Genomic DNA, 16,197 nt, shown 5'->3' with positions numbered 1-16,197 from the left:
CAGAACTAAAGAAATCTAAACACTTGAATCAGAAACAAGTGGAATACCTAAGGGGGGAACAACCACAACCCAGAAAATTCTACATACTACCCAAAATACACAAGCACCCTGACACATGGACTGTACCAGGAGAAATACCACCAGGAAGACCCATTGTGTCAGACTGTGGTAGTGAATCCTACAGGATAGCAGAATACATTGACTCATTCCTAAACCCCTTATCACAGAAGCACCCTAGCTACATTAAAGACACTTACCACTTCATAGAAATAGTGAACTCACTGACCGTACCCCCGAACGCAATACTCTTTACCATGGACATTGAAAGCCTATACACAAACATAGAAACAGACAGAGGCATACAGGCAGTGGAAAATATCCTTAGAAAGTTCCCCCAACCCCACAGACCAGATGCAGCCATAATCCAGCTATTACACCTAGGACTAACAAAAAATGACTTTGAATTCCAGGAGCAATTCTACCTACAGATTAAGGGCACGGCTATGGGCAAGAAATTTGCCCCGGCCTACGCAAACATATACATGGCAGACTGGGAAAACACAGTCTTTGAAAAGTGTTCCAAGCTCCCGATGTGTTATTACAGATACCTGGATGACATATGGGGAGTCTGGACTCACACAGAAACAGAATTGCAAGAATTTGTAGGTATTCTCAACAGTCACCACCAATCTATTAAACTTAAAGTTACAACACATAGAGAAAGTGTGGATTTCCTGGACACCACAGTATTTAAATTACAACAGGAGAATAACAGCCACAAGCTAGCAACAAAGGTATTCTTTAAAGAAACAGACACACACACACTCCTGCACATAAACAGCCACCATCCAAAACATACCTTTCGGGGGCTGGTGAAGTCACAACTGACACGTTTTCACCGCATATGCACAAACGGAGAGGACTTTAGGGAAGCCACCACAACCCTATTTACTGCACTGAGACAGAGAGGTTACACAAAAAGGTTCCTCAGGCACCTTAAGTCTGATTTCCTGAGGGGACTGAATAGCCCACGGCCAAACAGAGAAGTAGCAAGACTACCACTGATAACGACATACGATACAATGACCAAACTAATACACGGAGTGATTAAAACCCAATTTGGGAAACTAAAAGAGGATGTTGACACACTTAGTCGATACCACATAACGTCGGCATACAAAAGAACTCGGAACCTTCGCGACATGCTGGTTCGGAGTAGGATAAGAAAACAGACAACCCAGAACTGCACAAACCCAAAATGTGGGACGTGTAAATACCTAATAATCCGCAAAATGATACAAAATAGACACACAGGAAAAGCAGCCCTAATTAAACAAAGAATTACATGTGAACAGCACAATGCTGTTTATGCAATTCGATGCAAACAATGCCACATCTTGTATGTAGGAGAAACAGGGAATAGTCTAAGGATGAGGCTCACAGGGCACCTCAGTGCTATTAGAACAAAGGATGTATACAAACCTACCTCCCGACACTTCATGGAGCATGGTCTTGAATCCCTGGAATTTATGGGGTTGGAGACCAACATGAACTGGACAACCTCACAAAGGAAGAGGAGGGAAAAACACTGGATAACAACCCTACAAACTCAGTTACCAAAGGGCTTAAATCAGATCTAAAATGGGGGAAATCCAACATCAAAAAACAAAACTGCCCCGACCTTAATTACCACAAATCCCAACCCCAACTTGATAAACCTCCCAAACCGCAACCACACCACACCCTACCCTAATCACAATAAACAGAGCTAACCCCTACTGTTTAAGCTAACCAAAACCACTAAACCCCACACTGCCCACAACAAACAGACCAAAGCCCCAACCCTAACTACAAACAGACCACATCCATATCCCAAATCCTAACTCCAAATGCACCCCACTCTACCCCTAAAGCCTAACCGTAACTCTAATACAGCAAACCTAATCTCCCACCCCACCCCTAAAATCTAAGCCTAACACACCCCACCCTACTCCTAAACCCTGACCCTCACTTAACCCTACCCCTAATGCAACCCTAACCCATAACTCCAACCCCCCAGCCCTGAATCTAATCACAACTCTCCAAATGCACCCCACTCTACCCCTAAAGCCTAACCGTAACTCTAATACAGCAAACCTAATCTCCCACCCCACCCCTAAAATCTAAGCCTAACACACCCCACCCTACTCCTAAACCCTGACCCTCACTTAACCCTACCCCTAATGCAACCCTAACCCATAACTCCAACCCCCCAGCCCTGAATCTAATCACAACTCTCCAAATGCACCCCACTCTACCCCTAAAGCCTAACCGTAACTCTAATACAGCAAACCTAATCTCCCACCCCACCCCTAAAATCTAAGCCTAACACACCCCACCCTACTCCTAAACCCTGACCCTCACTTAACCCTACCCCTAATGCAACCCTAACCCATAACTCCAACCCCCCAGCCCTGAATCTAATCCCCTACCCTGATGCACCCTACCCTACCCCTAAACACCTAACCCTAACCCTGATGCACCCTACCCTACCCCTAAACACCTAACCCTAACCCTGATGCACCCAACCCTACCCCTAAAACATAACCCTAACCCCACCCCACCCCTAAACACCTAACCCTAACCCTGATGCACCCCAACCTAACCCCAATATAGCCCTGAACCTAACTGCGACCCTGACCCTCACCTAACCCCAACACTAACCCCAGTGCAGCAACCCTAACCCTAACCTGAACCCCCCAACCTCAATACAACATAACCCTAACACTACGTAAAATAAAGGGTAGAGTTCCAACACCAATAATAATAACTAAATACGACATAGAGGCCATAAATTGGCAAAACCCAGGAACTGATTATAACCCCAGAGGGGGATCAAAGGATTACGGATCAAGAAATTACTAAGAAGCGATCGGCAAGAAAAAGAAGCCAGGTGGTAAGGTAAAGCGTGGGCCAACCAAAAGTGGCAGGTATAAGTGACAAGAAGCTCAAGGGATGAGTGAGAATACGAACACAAGAGGGTGTAACTACCCTCCTGCCCACACCATACAACCTAACCCTAACCCTAACCCTAACCCTAACCCTAATTCACTAACCCTAACCCTAACCCTAACCCTAACCCTAACCCTAACCCTAACCCTAACCCTAACCCTAACCCTAACCCTAACCCTAACCCTAACCCTAATGCAGCGTAACCCTAACCCTAACCCTAACCCTAACCCTAACCCTAACCCTAACCCTAACCCTAACCCTAACCCTAACCCTAACCCTAACCCTAACCCTAACCCTAACCCTAACCCTCTGCCCACCATTTTAAAACCTAACTTTTGCAAGTGACGCACTAAGGACTTGGTCTGTTTGTTTATAGCTCCCTGATGAGCCGCAAGATGGCGAAACCGGTCGGAGTGTTCCAAGAAGGAACGATGGATGGTACTTAAGGCTGGAGGACGGGACACATTCAGTAGTAGCCAAGCAGGAACTCTGGATGGTGCCTAAAGCTAAAGCACAAGGTGCATTCATTTGGACAACAGCAATAGTCTGAGGTGCGGGCCAGAACCAAGAGGCAGACAACATAGGGAGGGCGTTTCCCCCCTCTGCCCACCATTTTAAAACCTAACTTTTGCAAGTGACGCACTAAGGACTTGGTCTGTTTGTTTATAGCTCCCTGATGAGCCGCAAGATGGCGAAACCGGTCGGAGTGTTCCAAGAAGGAACGATGGATGGTACTTAAGGCTGGAGGACGGGACACATTCAGTAGTAGCCAAGCAGGAACTCTGGATGGTGCCTAAAGCTAAAGCACAAGGTGCATTCATTTGGACAACAGCAATAGTCTGAGGTGCGGGCCAGAACCAAGAGGCAGACAACATAGGGAGGGCGTTTCCCCCCTCTGCCCACCATTTTAAAACCTAACTTTTGCAAGTGACGCACTAAGGACTTGGTCTGTTTGTTTATAGCTCCCTGATGAGCCGCAAGATGGCGAAACCGGTCGGAGTGTTCCAAGAAGGAACGATGGATGGTACTTAAGGCTGGAGGACGGGACACATTCAGTAGTAGCCAAGCAGGAACTCTGGATGGTGCCTAAAGCTAAAGCACAAGGTGCATTCATTTGGACAACAGCAATAGTCTGAGGTGCGGGCCAGAACCAAGAGGCAGACAACATAGGGAGGGCGTTTCCCCCCTCTGCCCACCATTTTAAAACCTAACTTTTGCAAGTGACGCACTAAGGACTTGGTCTGTTTGTTTATAGCTCCCTGATGAGCCGCAAGATGGCGAAACCGGTCGGAGTGTTCCAAGAAGGAACGATGGATGGTACTTAAGGCTGGAGGACGGGACACATTCAGTAGTAGCCAAGCAGGAACTCTGGATGGTGCCTAAAGCTAAAGCACAAGGTGCATTCATTTGGACAACAGCAATAGTCTGAGGTGCGGGCCAGAACCAAGAGGCAGACAACATAGGGAGGGCGTTTCCCCCCTCTGCCCACCATTTTAAAACCTAACTTTTGCAAGTGACGCACTAAGGACTTGGTCTGTTTGTTTATAGCTCCCTGATGAGCCGCAAGATGGCGAAACCGGTCGGAGTGTTCCAAGAAGGAACGATGGATGGTACTTAAGGCTGGAGGACGGGACACATTCAGTAGTAGCCAAGCAGGAACTCTGGATGGTGCCTAAAGCTAAAGCACAAGGTGCATTCATTTGGACAACAGCAATAGTCTGAGGTGCGGGCCAGAACCAAGAGGCAGACAACATAGGGAGGGCGTTTCCCCCCTCTGCCCACCATTTTAAAACCTAACTTTTGCAAGTGACGCACTAAGGACTTGGTCTGTTTGTTTATAGCTCCCTGATGAGCCGCAAGATGGCGAAACCGGTCGGAGTGTTCCAAGAAGGAACGATGGATGGTACTTAAGGCTGGAGGACGGGACACATTCAGTAGTAGCCAAGCAGGAACTCTGGATGGTGCCTAAAGCTAAAGCACAAGGTGCATTCATTTGGACAACAGCAATAGTCTGAGGTGCGGGCCAGAACCAAGAGGCAGACAACATAGGGAGGGCGTTTCCCCCCTCTGCCCACCATTTTAAAACCTAACTTTTGCAAGTGACGCACTAAGGACTTGGTCTGTTTGTTTATAGCTCCCTGATGAGCCGCAAGATGGCGAAACCGGTCGGAGTGTTCCAAGAAGGAACGATGGATGGTACTTAAGGCTGGAGGACGGGACACATTCAGTAGTAGCCAAGCAGGAACTCTGGATGGTGCCTAAAGCTAAAGCACAAGGTGCATTCATTTGGACAACAGCAATAGTCTGAGGTGCGGGCCAGAACCAAGAGGCAGACAACATAGGGAGGGCGTTTCCCCCCTCTGCCCACCATTTTAAAACCTAACTTTTGCAAGTGACGCACTAAGGACTTGGTCTGTTTGTTTATAGCTCCCTGATGAGCCGCAAGATGGCGAAACCGGTCGGAGTGTTCCAAGAAGGAACGATGGATGGTACTTAAGGCTGGAGGACGGGACACATTCAGTAGTAGCCAAGCAGGAACTCTGGATGGTGCCTAAAGCTAAAGCACAAGGTGCATTCATTTGGACAACAGCAATAGTCTGAGGTGCGGGCCAGAACCAAGAGGCAGACAACATAGGGAGGGCGTTTCCCCCCTCTGCCCACCATTTTAAAACCTAACTTTTGCAAGTGACGCACTAAGGACTTGGTCTGTTTGTTTATAGCTCCCTGATGAGCCGCAAGATGGCGAAACCGGTCGGAGTGTTCCAAGAAGGAACGATGGATGGTACTTAAGGCTGGAGGACGGGACACATTCAGTAGTAGCCAAGCAGGAACTCTGGATGGTGCCTAAAGCTAAAGCACAAGGTGCATTCATTTGGACAACAGCAATAGTCTGAGGTGCGGGCCAGAACCAAGAGGCAGACAACATAGGGAGGGCGTTTCCCCCCTCTGCCCACCATTTTAAAACCTAACTTTTGCAAGTGACGCACTAAGGACTTGGTCTGTTTGTTTATAGCTCCCTGATGAGCCGCAAGATGGCGAAACCGGTCGGAGTGTTCCAAGAAGGAACGATGGATGGTACTTAAGGCTGGAGGACGGGACACATTCAGTAGTAGCCAAGCAGGAACTCTGGATGGTGCCTAAAGCTAAAGCACAAGGTGCATTCATTTGGACAACAGCAATAGTCTGAGGTGCGGGCCAGAACCAAGAGGCAGACAACATAGGGAGGGCGTTTCCCCCCTCTGCCCACCATTTTAAAACCTAACTTTTGCAAGTGACGCACTAAGGACTTGGTCTGTTTGTTTATAGCTCCCTGATGAGCCGCAAGATGGCGAAACCGGTCGGAGTGTTCCAAGAAGGAACGATGGATGGTACTTAAGGCTGGAGGACGGGACACATTCAGTAGTAGCCAAGCAGGAACTCTGGATGGTGCCTAAAGCTAAAGCACAAGGTGCATTCATTTGGACAACAGCAATAGTCTGAGGTGCGGGCCAGAACCAAGAGGCAGACAACATAGGGAGGGCGTTTCCCCCCTCTGCCCACCATTTTAAAACCTAACTTTTGCAAGTGACGCACTAAGGACTTGGTCTGTTTGTTTATAGCTCCCTGATGAGCCGCAAGATGGCGAAACCGGTCGGAGTGTTCCAAGAAGGAACGATGGATGGTACTTAAGGCTGGAGGACGGGACACATTCAGTAGTAGCCAAGCAGGAACTCTGGATGGTGCCTAAAGCTAAAGCACAAGGTGCATTCATTTGGACAACAGCAATAGTCTGAGGTGCGGGCCAGAACCAAGAGGCAGACAACATAGGGAGGGCGTTTCCCCCCTCTGCCCAACATTTTAAAACCTAACCCTAACCCTAACCCTAACCCTAACCCTAACCCTAACCCTAACCCTAACCCTAACCCTAACCCTAACCCTAACCCTAACCCTAACCCTAACCCTAACCCTCTGCCCACCATTTTAAAACCTAACTTTTGCAAGTGACGCACTAAGGACTTGGTCTGTTTGTTTATAGCTCCCTGATGAGCCGCAAGATGGCGAAACCGGTCGGAGTGTTCCAAGAAGGAACGATGGATGGTACTTAAGGCTGGAGGACGGGACACATTCAGTAGTAGCCAAGCAGGAACTCTGGATGGTGCCTAAAGCTAAAGCACAAGGTGCATTCATTTGGACAACAGCAATAGTCTGAGGTGCGGGCCAGAACCAAGAGGCAGACAACATAGGGAGGGCGTTTCCCCCCTCTGCCCACCATTTTAAAACCTAACTTTTGCAAGTGACGCACTAAGGACTTGGTCTGTTTGTTTATAGCTCCCTGATGAGCCGCAAGATGGCGAAACCGGTCGGAGTGTTCCAAGAAGGAACGATGGATGGTACTTAAGGCTGGAGGACGGGACACATTCAGTAGTAGCCAAGCAGGAACTCTGGATGGTGCCTAAAGCTAAAGCACAAGGTGCATTCATTTGGACAACAGCAATAGTCTGAGGTGCGGGCCAGAACCAAGAGGCAGACAACATAGGGAGGGCGTTTCCCCCCTCTGCCCACCATTTTAAAACCTAACTTTTGCAAGTGACGCACTAAGGACTTGGTCTGTTTGTTTATAGCTCCCTGATGAGCCGCAAGATGGCGAAACCGGTCGGAGTGTTCCAAGAAGGAACGATGGATGGTACTTAAGGCTGGAGGACGGGACACATTCAGTAGTAGCCAAGCAGGAACTCTGGATGGTGCCTAAAGCTAAAGCACAAGGTGCATTCATTTGGACAACAGCAATAGTCTGAGGTGCGGGCCAGAACCAAGAGGCAGACAACATAGGGAGGGCGTTTCCCCCCTCTGCCCACCATTTTAAAACCTAACTTTTGCAAGTGACGCACTAAGGACTTGGTCTGTTTGTTTATAGCTCCCTGATGAGCCGCAAGATGGCGAAACCGGTCGGAGTGTTCCAAGAAGGAACGATGGATGGTACTTAAGGCTGGAGGACGGGACACATTCAGTAGTAGCCAAGCAGGAACTCTGGATGGTGCCTAAAGCTAAAGCACAAGGTGCATTCATTTGGACAACAGCAATAGTCTGAGGTGCGGGCCAGAACCAAGAGGCAGACAACATAGGGAGGGCGTTTCCCCCCTCTGCCCACCATTTTAAAACCTAACTTTTGCAAGTGACGCACTAAGGACTTGGTCTGTTTGTTTATAGCTCCCTGATGAGCCGCAAGATGGCGAAACCGGTCGGAGTGTTCCAAGAAGGAACGATGGATGGTACTTAAGGCTGGAGGACGGGACACATTCAGTAGTAGCCAAGCAGGAACTCTGGATGGTGCCTAAAGCTAAAGCACAAGGTGCATTCATTTGGACAACAGCAATAGTCTGAGGTGCGGGCCAGAACCAAGAGGCAGACAACATAGGGAGGGCGTTTCCCCCCTCTGCCCACCATTTTAAAACCTAACTTTTGCAAGTGACGCACTAAGGACTTGGTCTGTTTGTTTATAGCTCCCTGATGAGCCGCAAGATGGCGAAACCGGTCGGAGTGTTCCAAGAAGGAACGATGGATGGTACTTAAGGCTGGAGGACGGGACACATTCAGTAGTAGCCAAGCAGGAACTCTGGATGGTGCCTAAAGCTAAAGCACAAGGTGCATTCATTTGGACAACAGCAATAGTCTGAGGTGCGGGCCAGAACCAAGAGGCAGACAACATAGGGAGGGCGTTTCCCCCCTCTGCCCACCATTTTAAAACCTAACTTTTGCAAGTGACGCACTAAGGACTTGGTCTGTTTGTTTATAGCTCCCTGATGAGCCGCAAGATGGCGAAACCGGTCGGAGTGTTCCAAGAAGGAACGATGGATGGTACTTAAGGCTGGAGGACGGGACACATTCAGTAGTAGCCAAGCAGGAACTCTGGATGGTGCCTAAAGCTAAAGCACAAGGTGCATTCATTTGGACAACAGCAATAGTCTGAGGTGCGGGCCAGAACCAAGAGGCAGACAACATAGGGAGGGCGTTTCCCCCCTCTGCCCACCATTTTAAAACCTAACTTTTGCAAGTGACGCACTAAGGACTTGGTCTGTTTGTTTATAGCTCCCTGATGAGCCGCAAGATGGCGAAACCGGTCGGAGTGTTCCAAGAAGGAACGATGGATGGTACTTAAGGCTGGAGGACGGGACACATTCAGTAGTAGCCAAGCAGGAACTCTGGATGGTGCCTAAAGCTAAAGCACAAGGTGCATTCATTTGGACAACAGCAATAGTCTGAGGTGCGGGCCAGAACCAAGAGGCAGACAACATAGGGAGGGCGTTTCCCCCCTCTGCCCACCATTTTAAAACCTAACTTTTGCAAGTGACGCACTAAGGACTTGGTCTGTTTGTTTATAGCTCCCTGATGAGCCGCAAGATGGCGAAACCGGTCGGAGTGTTCCAAGAAGGAACGATGGATGGTACTTAAGGCTGGAGGACGGGACACATTCAGTAGTAGCCAAGCAGGAACTCTGGATGGTGCCTAAAGCTAAAGCACAAGGTGCATTCATTTGGACAACAGCAATAGTCTGAGGTGCGGGCCAGAACCAAGAGGCAGACAACATAGGGAGGGCGTTTCCCCCCTCTGCCCACCATTTTAAAACCTAACTTTTGCAAGTGACGCACTAAGGACTTGGTCTGTTTGTTTATAGCTCCCTGATGAGCCGCAAGATGGCGAAACCGGTCGGAGTGTTCCAAGAAGGAACGATGGATGGTACTTAAGGCTGGAGGACGGGACACATTCAGTAGTAGCCAAGCAGGAACTCTGGATGGTGCCTAAAGCTAAAGCACAAGGTGCATTCATTTGGACAACAGCAATAGTCTGAGGTGCGGGCCAGAACCAAGAGGCAGACAACATAGGGAGGGCGTTTCCCCCCTCTGCCCACCATTTTAAAACCTAACTTTTGCAAGTGACGCACTAAGGACTTGGTCTGTTTGTTTATAGCTCCCTGATGAGCCGCAAGATGGCGAAACCGGTCGGAGTGTTCCAAGAAGGAACGATGGATGGTACTTAAGGCTGGAGGACGGGACACATTCAGTAGTAGCCAAGCAGGAACTCTGGATGGTGCCTAAAGCTAAAGCACAAGGTGCATTCATTTGGACAACAGCAATAGTCTGAGGTGCGGGCCAGAACCAAGAGGCAGACAACATAGGGAGGGCGTTTCCCCCCTCTGCCCACCATTTTAAAACCTAACTTTTGCAAGTGACGCACTAAGGACTTGGTCTGTTTGTTTATAGCTCCCTGATGAGCCGCAAGATGGCGAAACCGGTCGGAGTGTTCCAAGAAGGAACGATGGATGGTACTTAAGGCTGGAGGACGGGACACATTCAGTAGTAGCCAAGCAGGAACTCTGGATGGTGCCTAAAGCTAAAGCACAAGGTGCATTCATTTGGACAACAGCAATAGTCTGAGGTGCGGGCCAGAACCAAGAGGCAGACAACATAGGGAGGGCGTTTCCCCCCTCTGCCCACCATTTTAAAACCTAACTTTTGCAAGTGACGCACTAAGGACTTGGTCTGTTTGTTTATAGCTCCCTGATGAGCCGCAAGATGGCGAAACCGGTCGGAGTGTTCCAAGAAGGAACGATGGATGGTACTTAAGGCTGGAGGACGGGACACATTCAGTAGTAGCCAAGCAGGAACTCTGGATGGTGCCTAAAGCTAAAGCACAAGGTGCATTCATTTGGACAACAGCAATAGTCTGAGGTGCGGGCCAGAACCAAGAGGCAGACAACATAGGGAGGGCGTTTCCCCCCTCTGCCCACCATTTTAAAACCTAACTTTTGCAAGTGACGCACTAAGGACTTGGTCTGTTTGTTTATAGCTCCCTGATGAGCCGCAAGATGGCGAAACCGGTCGGAGTGTTCCAAGAAGGAACGATGGATGGTACTTAAGGCTGGAGGACGGGACACATTCAGTAGTAGCCAAGCAGGAACTCTGGATGGTGCCTAAAGCTAAAGCACAAGGTGCATTCATTTGGACAACAGCAATAGTCTGAGGTGCGGGCCAGAACCAAGAGGCAGACAACATAGGGAGGGCGTTTCCCCCCTCTGCCCACCATTTTAAAACCTAACTTTTGCAAGTGACGCACTAAGGACTTGGTCTGTTTGTTTATAGCTCCCTGATGAGCCGCAAGATGGCGAAACCGGTCGGAGTGTTCCAAGAAGGAACGATGGATGGTACTTAAGGCTGGAGGACGGGACACATTCAGTAGTAGCCAAGCAGGAACTCTGGATGGTGCCTAAAGCTAAAGCACAAGGTGCATTCATTTGGACAACAGCAATAGTCTGAGGTGCGGGCCAGAACCAAGAGGCAGACAACATAGGGAGGGCGTTTCCCCCCTCTGCCCACCATTTTAAAACCTAACTTTTGCAAGTGACGCACTAAGGACTTGGTCTGTTTGTTTATAGCTCCCTGATGAGCCGCAAGATGGCGAAACCGGTCGGAGTGTTCCAAGAAGGAACGATGGATGGTACTTAAGGCTGGAGGACGGGACACATTCAGTAGTAGCCAAGCAGGAACTCTGGATGGTGCCTAAAGCTAAAGCACAAGGTGCATTCATTTGGACAACAGCAATAGTCTGAGGTGCGGGCCAGAACCAAGAGGCAGACAACATAGGGAGGGCGTTTCCCCCCTCTGCCCACCATTTTAAAACCTAACTTTTGCAAGTGACGCACTAAGGACTTGGTCTGTTTGTTTATAGCTCCCTGATGAGCCGCAAGATGGCGAAACCGGTCGGAGTGTTCCAAGAAGGAACGATGGATGGTACTTAAGGCTGGAGGACGGGACACATTCAGTAGTAGCCAAGCAGGAACTCTGGATGGTGCCTAAAGCTAAAGCACAAGGTGCATTCATTTGGACAACAGCAATAGTCTGAGGTGCGGGCCAGAACCAAGAGGCAGACAACATAGGGAGGGCGTTTCCCCCCTCTGCCCACCATTTTAAAACCTAACTTTTGCAAGTGACGCACTAAGGACTTGGTCTGTTTGTTTATAGCTCCCTGATGAGCCGCAAGATGGCGAAACCGGTCGGAGTGTTCCAAGAAGGAACGATGGATGGTACTTAAGGCTGGAGGACGGGACACATTCAGTAGTAGCCAAGCAGGAACTCTGGATGGTGCCTAAAGCTAAAGCACAAGGTGCATTCATTTGGACAACAGCAATAGTCTGAGGTGCGGGCCAGAACCAAGAGGCAGACAACATAGGGAGGGCGTTTCCCCCCTCTGCCCACCATTTTAAAACCTAACTTTTGCAAGTGACGCACTAAGGACTTGGTCTGTTTGTTTATAGCTCCCTGATGAGCCGCAAGATGGCGAAACCGGTCGGAGTGTTCCAAGAAGGAACGATGGATGGTACTTAAGGCTGGAGGACGGGACACATTCAGTAGTAGCCAAGCAGGAACTCTGGATGGTGCCTAAAGCTAAAGCACAAGGTGCATTCATTTGGACAACAGCAATAGTCTGAGGTGCGGGCCAGAACCAAGAGGCAGACAACATAGGGAGGGCGTTTCCCCCCTCTGCCCACCATTTTAAAACCTAACTTTTGCAAGTGACGCACTAAGGACTTGGTCTGTTTGTTTATAGCTCCCTGATGAGCCGCAAGATGGCGAAACCGGTCGGAGTGTTCCAAGAAGGAACGATGGATGGTACTTAAGGCTGGAGGACGGGACACATTCAGTAGTAGCCAAGCAGGAACTCTGGATGGTGCCTAAAGCTAAAGCACAAGGTGCATTCATTTGGACAACAGCAATAGTCTGAGGTGCGGGCCAGAACCAAGAGGCAGACAACATAGGGAGGGCGTTTCCCCCCTCTGCCCACCATTTTAAAACCTAACCCTAACCCTAACCCTAACCCTAACCCTAACCCTAACCCTAATTCACTAACCCTAACCCTAACCCTAACCCTAACCCTAACCCTAACCCTAATGCACTAACCCTAACCCTAACCCTAACCCTAACCCTAACCCTAACCCTAACCCTAACCCTAATGCAGCGTAACCCTAACCCTGACCCTGACCCTGACCCTGACCCTGACCCTAACCCTAACCCTAACCCTAACCCTAACCCTAACCCTAACCCTAACCCTAACCCTAATGCAGCGTAACCCTAACCCTAACCCTAACCCTAACCCTAACCCTAATGCAACCCTAACCCTAACCCTAACCCTAACCCTAACCCTAACCCTAACCCTAACCCTAATGCAGCGTAACCCTAACCCTAACCCTAACCCTAACCCTAACCCTAACCCTAACCTACCCTAACCCTAACCCTAACCCTAACCCTAACCCTAACCCTAACCCTAATTCACTAACCCTAACCCTAACCCTAACCCTAACCCTAATGCACTAACCCTAACCCTAACCCTAACCCTAACCCTAACCCTAACCCTAACCCTAACCTAACCCAACCCTAACCCTAACCCTAACCCTAACCCTAACCCTAACCCTAACCCTAACCCTAACCCTAATGCAGCGTAACCCTAACCCTAACCCTAACCCTAACCCTAACCCTAACCCTAACCCTAACCCTAACCCTAATGCAGCGTAACCCTAACCCTAACCCTAACCCTAACCCTAACCCTAACCCTAACCCTAACCCTAACCCTAATGCAACCCTAACCCTAACCCTAACCCTAACCCTAACCCTAACCCTAACCCTAACCCTAACCCTAATGCAGCGTAACCCTAACCCTAACCCTAACCCTAACCCTAACCCTAACCCTAACCCTAACCCTAACCCTAACCCTAATGCAGCGTAACCCTAACCCTAACCCTAACCCTAACCCTAACCCTAACCCTAATGCACCCTAACCCTAACCCTAACCCTAACCCTAACCCTAACCCTAACCCTAACCCTAACCCTAATGCAGCGTAACCCTAACCCTAACCCTAACCCTAACCCTAACCCTAACCCTAACCCTAACCCTAATGCAATGCAGTAACCCTAACCCTAACCCTAACCCTAACCCTAACCCTAACCCTAACCCTAACCCACCATTTTAAAACCTAACTTTTGCAAGTGACGCACTAAGGACTTGGTCTGTTTGTTTGTAGCTCCCTGATGAGCCGCAAGATGGCGAAACCGGTCGGAGTGTTCCAAGAAGGAACGATGGATGGTACTTAAGGCTGCAGGACGGGACACATTCAGTAGTAGCCAAGCAGGAACTCTGGATGGTGCCTAAAGCTAAAGCACAAGGTGCATTCATTTGGACAACAGCAACAGTCTGAGGTGCGGGCCAGAACCAAGAGGCAGACAACATAGGGAGGGCGTTTCCCCCCTCTGCCCACCATTTTAAAACCTAACTTTTGCAAGTGACGCACTAAGGACTTGGTCTGTTTGTTTGTAGCTCCCTGATGAGCCGCAAGATGGCGAAACCGGTCGGAGTGTTCCAAGAAGGAACGATGGATGGTACTTAAGGCTGCAGGACGGGACACATTCAGTAGTAGCCAAGCAGGAACTCTGGATGGTGCCTAAAGCTAAAGCACAAGGTGCATTCATTTGGACAACAGCAACAGTCTGAGGTGCGGGCCAGAACCAAGAGGCAGACAACATAGGGAGGGCGTTTCCCCCCTCTGCCCACCATTTTAAAACCTAACTTTTGCAAGTGACGCACTAAGGACTTGGTCTGTTTGTTTGTAGCTCCCTGATGAGCCGCAAGATGGCGAAACCGGTCGGAGTGTTCCAAGAAGGAACGATGGATGGTACTTAAGGCTGCAGGACGGGACACATTCAGTAGTAGCCAAGCAGGAACTCTGGATGGTGCCTAAAGCTAAAGCACAAGGTGCATTCATTTGGACAACAGCAACAGTCTGAGGTGCGGGCCAGAACCAAGAGGCAGACAACATAGGGAGGGCGTTTCCCCCCTCTGCCCACCATTTTAAAACCTAACTTTTGCAAGTGACGCACTAAGGACTTGGTCTGTTTGTTTGTAGCTCCCTGATGAGCCGCAAGATGGCGAAACCGGTCGGAGTGTTCCAAGAAGGAACGATGGATGGTACTTAAGGCTGCAGGACGGGACACATTCAGTAGTAGCCAAGCAGGAACTCTGGATGGTGCCTAAAGCTAAAGCACAAGGTGCATTCATTTGGACAACAGCAACAGTCTGAGGTGCGGGCCAGAACCAAGAGGCAGACAACATAGGGAGGGCGTTTCCCCCCTCTGCCCACCATTTTAAAACCTAACTTTTGCAAGTGACGCACTAAGGACTTGGTCTGTTTGTTTGTAGCTCCCTGATGAGCCGCAAGATGGCGAAACCGGTCGGAGTGTTCCAAGAAGGAACGATGGATGGTACTTAAGGCTGCAGGACGGGACACATTCAGTAGTAGCCAAGCAGGAACTCTGGATGGTGCCTAAAGCTAAAGCACAAGGTGCATTCATTTGGACAACAGCAACAGTCTGAGGTGCGGGCCAGAACCAAGAGGCAGACAACATAGGGAGGGCGTTTCCCCCCTCTGCCCACCATTTTAAAACCTAACTTTTGCAAGTGACGCACTAAGGACTTGGTCTGTTTGTTTGTAGCTCCCTGATGAGCCGCAAGATGGCGAAACCGGTCGGAGTGTTCCAAGAAGGAACGATGGATGGTACTTAAGGCTGCAGGACGGGACACATTCAGTAGTAGCCAAGCAGGAACTCTGGATGGTGCCTAAAGCTAAAGCACAAGGTGCATTCATTTGGACAACAGCAACAGTCTGAGGTGCGGGCCAGAACCAAGAGGCAGACAACATAGGGAGGGCGTTTCCCCCCTCTGCCCACCATTTTAAAACCTAACTTTTGCAAGTGACGCACTAAGGACTTGGTCTGTTTGTTTGTAGCTCCCTGATGAGCCGCAAGATGGCGAAACCGGTCGGAGTGTTCCAAGAAGGAACGATGGATGGTACTTAAGGCTGCAGGACGGGACACATTCAGTAGTAGCCAAGCAGGAACTCTGGATGGTGCCTAAAGCTAAAGCACAAGGTGCATTCATTTGGACAACAGCAACAGTCTGAGGTGCGGGCCAGAACCAAGAGGCAGACAACATAGGGAGGGCGTTTCCCCCCTCTGCCCACCATTTTAAAACCTAACTTTTGCAAGTGACGCACTAAGGACTTGGTCTGTTTGTTTGTAGCTCCCTGATGAGCCGCAAGATGGCGAAACCGGTCGGAGTGTTCCAAGAAGGAACGATGGATGGTACTTAAGGCTGCAGGACGGGACACATTCAGTAGTAGCCAAG

The sequence above is a fragment of the Heptranchias perlo genome, unplaced genomic scaffold (assembly GCF_035084215.1).
Source record: "Heptranchias perlo isolate sHepPer1 unplaced genomic scaffold, sHepPer1.hap1 HAP1_SCAFFOLD_695, whole genome shotgun sequence".
Lineage (NCBI taxonomy): Eukaryota > Metazoa > Chordata > Chondrichthyes > Hexanchiformes > Hexanchidae > Heptranchias > Heptranchias perlo.
The sequence above is the reverse complement of the archived record's forward strand: the minus strand, read 5'-3'. Positions refer to the sequence as shown.